Below are 8,168 nucleotides of genomic sequence, written 5' to 3'. Positions count from 1 at the left end.
TGTCTCTGTGTACATTATTCCTAAACATCACAACCCCTGACTACTGGTATGGGGCATCCCATGACTGGAAAAGAGGACATGCATTGATTGTAATGGTGGATAAACGTCACAAGGGGCAAAGATTTACTTCATGTAAGGCCAAAAAGGATTCTGGGATGTAAACTAGAGGTGAAGCCCAAAAAATTGAAATATCGTGCAAAAGTCCATTTATTTCAGTAATTCAACCTTAAAAGGGGAAACTAATATATGAAATAGACTAGTTACATGCAAAGCGAGATATTTCAAGCCTTTATTTGTTATAATTTTGATGATTATGATGTACAGCTTATGAGAACCCCAAAATCAAAATCTCAGACCATTAGAATATTATGAAAATATTCAATATTCTAGGCTCACAGTGTCAGACTCTCTAATCAGCTACGGTAATTCATCTGAAACGCCTGCAAAGGGTTCCCATTTCATACATTAGATTCACCTTATAAGTTGAATTACTGAAATTAATGGACTTAAGCACAATAATTCTAATTTTTTTTGTTTCACCTGTACTTTTCTATAACCACCTTCAATGTAAAGTTTTCATGCTATGTTCATGGTGGGCATTGCATTCTGTGTAATAGTAGAAAAGCAACGGATCGGGAAAGTGGCACCACACATAATCTGCACATTGCATCGTATACAGTGAAGCATACAGTCAATGAAAAGTATGCTTCACTGTAACTTTTACCACGTGCGTTTTAGTGTGTTATCTTGCTGCTCGTCGTTATAATGTGCCTGCCTTACTGTAAACACCACAGAAGTGCAAGCCGTGGTTCAAAGTGGCCGTTATGCTGCACTGTAACACACCACTGTGAACTTAGCCTGAGGTGAAGCCATTAATTAATCTTACCTGTCATTGGATTTCCATGTAGTCCTGTGTGACTGGTCCATCAGGAGATTGCCGTGCCTATTCAAAGGACATGGAAGCACAGAATGCAATTTAAATAACACCTCCTATTCTCTACCTTCAGTGCATAAAATATTACCTTTTGTCAGTAGGAGACTTGGCATAATAAGGGTATGTATATCGCTCCTGTCGTGGAGGCTATGTGGAAATCCAATTACCGCCAAGAGTAATTGTGTTCCACTTGCCTCCACGACAGTTCCAGTGTGATTTCATGCCTTGGTAAATGGTGGTCGTACCACACAACAGGTGAGAAGTAGAGTAGGCCAACACATCAGAAATATTTTGCATCAACAAGAAAACTCATCCGTGGGCACCAGATAAGGAAGCGTCATTTATTCCAGGAGTTTACACACAGACATTTGCAGATGTTCGTGTAAATATACATCACCGCTCCAAAGTAGCTGGCAGTGGACAGAGTGGGTGGTAAAGTCGACAATTGTTTCACGCTGACCAGCGCTTTATCATAGACTGGACTCCATGGCAGGGAGAAGCTCACCGCCATTCCCTCTGCTCGGCGTTATAAAAATGACGCCGGGCCATCCTCCACTCATCCGACAGCCCCCCCTCCGTCACTTTCCCTATGCGGAAGTGCGTGAGCGCTCCACAATGGAGCACAACACTACACCTACGTCACTTCCCGGACTCTGCGACGCCCGGCGCACACTCACCTCATAACGAGGCGAGGTGCTGAAAGCGGAAGTCCCAATGGAATGGCTTAAAAGAAACAAGCCACCAGTGCTGGGACTTTTAAAGCGTCCTACAAATAAAAGGGAATTATTAGTGAAGGTCAGGGATGGATCGGACTGACTGGAACAGAGGCTGCCGAGATATACATTAGGCTGATAAGGACTGCCCTTTATTCAAATAGATATTATTACTAAGGTAAGAGAGGGGGAAAGTCACACACAGACACCAAAAAAGAGGTAATATGGTGATTACATCAGACCACCATTAGTGCAATAAAGTTTAACCACCAGAGTAGTATAATAAAGAGAGAGGTGAAGGAGAGACACCAGGACAAACCATCTATCCAAAGGGACAATCTATCTGTAATCTTCCAAGAATACACTTAACTCGTTGGGCTCTATTCTCAATTAGTTACCGCATGAGTTAAATTAGGTAGTGATAAATACCGACCAAAATATCTCCATTTTTTTTTTTTATTATTTTTTTCTCCCTAAATTACCTCATGCGGTAAAAGTGAGGTAATTACCTCAAAATGTATCTCCAATTTGAGATTCTCAATTGAAAAGTTGGTGTTAATGAATGATTTTTTTATCACCTACAAATGGTAGGTGATAATTTCCACTTCTCTGCTTTTGGCCTTCAGGAATGGAGCCTTTTGAGCTTTCTTTGCTCGAGTTTATGAGAATTTTACATAGAAGGCAGAAAAGACGAGTGCGTCTAATCTCAAGGCGCACTTTCAGACCTTGTACAGTCTTTTAGATAATTTTATAGATGCCGAGGAGGAAATTCATCTCTGCTCTAAAAGATACACAACAGCATAATAACCTTTAAAGAAAAACATTTTTTGTTACAGCTGATACAAAGCTAACAAAAAATCTCCAGTGTATGTACTTCCCGCTTTCATGGAAGCAGACATAGTTTTAGCATTCTGTGTTTACACATTAGCTGCTCTGCTGAGGCAGCCAGCTGGCACAGCTGAGAGCTCAAATTACAGTTGTGATTATTCACAGATGAGGGTGAATTAGACAGGCTAAATTATATACATACGGCGTGCATTTCTATATGTTTTCATTCTGTCCTGCGCAAGAGTTGAAGTCCCACTTCAGGCTTTCCTGGGTCGTCTCTGTGTAATGGGTGGCAAGCATATGGGCTGCCCTACAGTGGTCAAAAAAAGCTTTATTTCCGTACGTATTACTGACCGTTTTATCACCTGTTTTACCGCACTTTTATCAAACTTGGTACATTTTTAGTGAATACTCACTATTTTCACTATTTTTAGTGAATTATCACTGGAGGTAATTTTTCACCCAAAAAAGAGTTACCGCACATGGTTTTGTGAATAGAGCCCGTTGCGGTCATTAAAACCACAGGGACCTTCCGCATTTGTTCTAGAGATCAGTAATGATTCTCTCTGAGAGAGTAATTTCTCCCTATCTCCTCCTCGTCGAGGGGTTTTGACCAATTCTAGACCCACCATTTTTAAGTCATCTGCATTTCCATCATGGAACTCTCTAACATGACTAATCAGCCTTTGTGCACCCACTCCTTTTTAATCGATCGGCGATGTTCCACCAATCTTTCTCGTACAGGTCGAGTAGTCTTTCCTGTATAAAAGTAGGAACAAGGACAGAAAATACCATAAACAACAAATTCTGTCCTGCATGTGATAAAGTCGTTAATTTGGTGCATGTATCCACCTAAGTTAATACATTTTGACCTAATCATATATTCACAAGTTGGACAGTGTTTACAGGTAAAAAGATCCCTTAGCAGGATTTTGACGTAACCACGTCACTGGACTTTTTTTTGGATATATTCGCTCTGTGTGATCATAGATCCAATTGTGAGACCTTGTCTAAAGAAGATGAGGGGACCCCCCAAGACTCTTGGGGAGATACCCTCATCCCTCTCCACCATCTGCCAATTGCGGGAAATTATTTCCTTGATTTTCCCTGACATAGGTTCATCTTCACCTTTGATTTTTCCCCTATCAGGTTCATCCTGTTTGGGATTCTGCCTTCTAATAAGGGTGGACCTGTCTAATTGACGTACCTTTTTGAGTGACTGATCCACTTTCACAGGATCATACCCTCGATTAAGGAATCTTTCACGCATCTCCCTAGGTTGAGATTCGAAATCTTCACTATTTGTATTCTTTTTAGGCGCAAAAATTTACTATACGAAAGTAATTTTTTAACGTAATCAGGATGATAACTTTTGTTATGCAGGAGAGAATTTGTTGCAGTAGCCTTCCGAAAGCCCTTTGTGATTACTCTATCACCCATCCCCTCTAACGTTAGATCAAGAAAGGAAATCCTATCTCCTCCCCATTCTACAGTGAATTGCATATTCATATCGTTGATTTGCAAATATGACAGAAATTGATAAAATTTCTCCCTAGTGGATCCTCAAATGACAAGCACATCGTCCACGTACCTGGACCATGCCCTCAGTTCGCATCTATAGGGATTTCTTTCACCATAGATGTAGATATCTTCCCATTTGGACAAAAATGCATTTGCAAATGTTGGGGCCACCGACGTTCCCATCGCGGTTCCTGATATCTGGCGAAACCACTCCCCTCCAAATCTAAATGCGTTATTTTCAAGGACGAAATTTAAACACTGACATAAAAACTCGCTTTCCAGGAGATCACGATGTCCCATTTCAACGAGGATATCGAATATCAGACTGACACCCAATCAATGCGGTATCCTGTTATACAGGTTAACCACATCAATGGTTGCCAGCCGATTGCCGTCTGACCACCTAATTTCTTCCACCTTTTGTAACACATGAGATGTATCTTTCAGATACGATGGGATCTGGAGGAGAAGTGGTCTGAGGGCATGGTCCAGGTATCTAGAGAGAGGCTCGGTAACCGAGCCCCTCCCAGAGACAATGGGCCTGCCAGGGAGATCCACCAGGGATTTATGCACTTTCGGGAGAAAGTAAATGACCGGTTTCTTAGGGAAATCTGGGAGTAAGTCATTGCCAAGCTTTCGGCTCAAGAAGCCGGCTTGCACTCCACTATGCAGAAGGGAGCGGAGTTTACCTTGAATCATCAGGGTGGGGTCAGATTTCAACCTAACATAGGTAGAGGAATCATCAAGCTGTCGTCTAGCCTCTTTAACATATTTTACTGTCGATTGCACAACTATGTTACCCCCCTTATCCTCCTTTTTAATTGTCAAATCATGACGATTATTTAACCATTTTATGGCTCTCCATTCACTTGGAGTAAGGTTTCTATCGTCATGAGGGTACAATAAAGCCTTTGTTTCCTTCAACACTTGACGTTGAAATAGATCACTTGCTGATCCTTGTAAAGGTGGATAAGGGGTAGTGGACCTGCATGCAACAAATTGTTTCCCTGCATCAGTTACTACTTCAGGAATTTGATCCTTCCAGGTACTGCCCTCCTCAAAAAGTTCTTGTAAATCCATTAACGGTATCTCATCTTCAGGTTGCAAGATAGGCATAAAACCAAGTGAGCCTATGGATGACTGAGGTGGATCACGAGGCTTACTGCCAAAGATGCGGTAGATGTTCATCTTGCGTACACTTTTATACAGGTCTATCTCAAACTTGGTGTAGTCAAAGGACCCTGTAGCAACAAAGTTCAATCCTTTCTCCAATACTTGAACAACATCAGCTGACAGTTCCACATCGGAAAGGTTTATAACCTGCATTTTATCAGACACATCAAAGTCCACCTTTTTTCACAGACTATTTTTGGAGAAGCCCCTTTCAGGACACTTTCTTTGCACATCCTTGCTCCTCTTCCTCTCCTTCTTTTGATTACAAAAGAAATATAATTTACAGGCTTACACAGTTTCTCACGCCACTTTAAAACAGTTCATCACAGCAATCCTACCGGATTCCAGATCACACCCATTGTTCACAGAAAGAGAAATGTATTGGATTCAAAAGACCTCTATCGCTGGAAGGTTTAAATTAACCACTCAAAAAGATATACTGACATCCACTAAACATCTACTTTACATCACTGATCCATCTTGATCTTTAAGACAGTAAAAACAAGAGCACTGATTCATTTTGTAATATTGAAATAATCACTCTCTTTTATATTCTAATAATATAGCCACTTCTAGTTATTTCCTTGTCATATTTATTCATGTAAAATTTCTGATTTTTGACATTGTTTTATATATCGTTGGAAAATGTGGGATATTTTTATGCTGGTTAGTTGATTGTCTTGTTGTCTACTCTTTTAATTTAAACTCTAACATAATACCTAAGCAGTTTGGTATGACCCAAAACGACTAGGAAAGTAGAGGATTAATAGACCGAAAAGCCCTCCTACTAAAAAAAAAAAAAGCAATGCTCGGACCGGTCAACCTACACATTCTCATCTATATTATACAAGAATTTTGAATCAGCATCACAGCATGATACCGTTTTCTCCACAAATAACTCTATATACAAGCTCTGTTTTATCAGTTTATTTCACCATGTTATGCTCTTTTTATTCTACTAGATGGCAGCACTCAGTCATAATCTTCAGCGTGGCTAACGGTTTAATCTTTTGCAACAAAAAAAAAAAACCGCCCCCTTTTGTGTTTTATGCGCTTACACGACGCGTCCCCTGCTCTTTTGTTTTTCCTTTCTCCTTATAGCCCTTCCTTTTAGCTTGGGCACACAGACCACACTGAAGATGGCCACCGACTATCTTAGACGCATTGCACATGATCTTGACGTCACACGCTCAGCGCCACTCTTCTGTACTACTACTCACTGGGATCTTTCCTGAGGACTGTTATTATTGGTTCGCAGCCGCCCTTTACCACAAGTTATTTACTTCCGGTTTTCGGCGGCAGGCGCCGTAGTTTCACTTGGTCTGCTATTAGTGCTGGGTAAGAATTATGTACACACTCCCGTTGCACCACCATACATCCCCTATGAGTACCTCACCCGGCCGCAGCACTGCCTCATGCCCTCTTCTGACCCTGCTATTATACCCCCATACTGCTCCTCCCTGACCTGTCATACACTGTTACTTCACTTCTCCTCCTTAGCCATTATCTTTCATTTTTACTTTGTGTACAGTACACAGCACCCCTATTAGCCCCTATACTTTTTTCTCAATAACATACTGCCTCATAACCTGGATGTAGTGTATGTACCTGTCTGCATGTCGTTTAACAATGTTGTAGTAGTGGACACACAAAATTAAGCACTGCAACTACTTTTACTGACCATATTTAACTTGTTTAAAACTGCTGTTTTTTTATTGTGGGTGCCAGGGATAAGGAGTGCATACATGGAAAAATGGGCGCAGGGGATTGCCGCTAGTAGACTATCGCTAGAAGTAGTGACACTCTACTGCTGGATTCCATAGTAAAATATCTGTTATTATATTTTGCTAAACCTAACCCTACTCTCACACAGAACCCTCCCTCAACCGATGCCTAACCCTATGACACCCCCTGGTGGTGCCTAACACATCAGGGTGTGCCTAAACCTTACCCCCCTCTGCTGCAAAGCCCCGATATGCAGCATGGAAGGTAAATGATTAGTGGTAGTAATAGTACATTTTGGCGCCCGATAGCATCATGGGTGCTGGGGACTTGAGGAAATCCTAATTGTGGTATTGCACAGCTCTGCGCCTGCTATGCAATGCTGCATTTAGGATTTTTGTAAGCCCCTGGCGCCCTTGATGCTATTGGGCACCAAAATGTACTGTCGTTGCGAAATGTACCTTCCATGCTGCATAATGCGCCTATTATAAAAGCCACGATTTGTGTCAAAGAAGGTACCAACATGCACAGCAGAGCCCAGGGGGAACTGGCGGCGGCAGCAGCAGAAGGACACAGAGGCATGTTATTGTGCACAGAACATGCCTCTGTGTCCTATTCAGATTTTAAAAATCGGCCCTGGGTTCTCTTTAACCTCCCTGGCGGTGAGCCCGAACTGAGTTTGGGCTATGCCACTGCGGAGGAATTCTCAGACCCTGGTGGGCCGATTTGCATAATTTTTTTTTTGGTACACTAGCTGCTAGCACTATGCTAGCTGCGTGTACTTTGCGATCGCCACCGCGCTGCCCCCGCCCCCCCACCAGACCCCTTGCGCAGCCTGGCCTATTCAACGCCAGGCAGCGCTAAGGGGTGGATCGGGACTTCCCCGTGAGCCATGACGTCTCTGACATCATCCCGATCGTCGCCATGGTGACGGGGGAAGCCAAACAGGAAATCCCTTTCTGAATGGGATTTCCTGTTTGCTCTGATCGCCGGAGGGGGGTGGGGGGATGCCGCTGCACAGCGGCTATCATGTAGTTAGCGCTAGGCTAGCTACATGATTTTAAAAAAAAAAAATGTGATGTGCTGCGCTGCCCCCTGGCGGTTTTAATAGACCGCCAGGGAGGTTAAAGGTCTCCTGCCTCTGTTATTAATCTTTTATATTTGGTTATACTGTTATTTGCTAGATCGCTCAATCCCCACAGGGCGAATCATTGTGGTTTTGTTTTGTTGTTAAGCTGACTTTTTTTTTGTCCGTAAAACTTTTTGAAACTCAAGGG

The 8,168-nt window shown here is 42.3% G+C and overlaps 1 protein-coding gene across 1 annotated transcript in view; it reads left to right on the top strand.

Annotated features, from left to right (window-relative positions):
- Positions 1 to 6,234: 6,234 nt before the first annotated feature.
- Positions 6,235 to 8,168, top strand: part of KPTN (kaptin, actin binding protein) — a 68,644-nt gene continuing 66,710 nt past the window's right edge. Inside the window, exon 1 of the mRNA XM_068250583.1 lies at positions 6,235 to 6,507. The gene's annotated coding sequence lies outside the window, so the exon portion shown is untranslated. The remainder of the gene's footprint in view (positions 6,508 to 8,168) is intronic.

This window comes from Hyperolius riggenbachi, chromosome 8, assembly GCF_040937935.1.
Source record: "Hyperolius riggenbachi isolate aHypRig1 chromosome 8, aHypRig1.pri, whole genome shotgun sequence".
Lineage (NCBI taxonomy): Eukaryota > Metazoa > Chordata > Amphibia > Anura > Hyperoliidae > Hyperolius > Hyperolius riggenbachi.
Note: the sequence above shows the minus strand (reverse complement) of the source record. Positions and strands in the feature narration are given on the sequence as shown.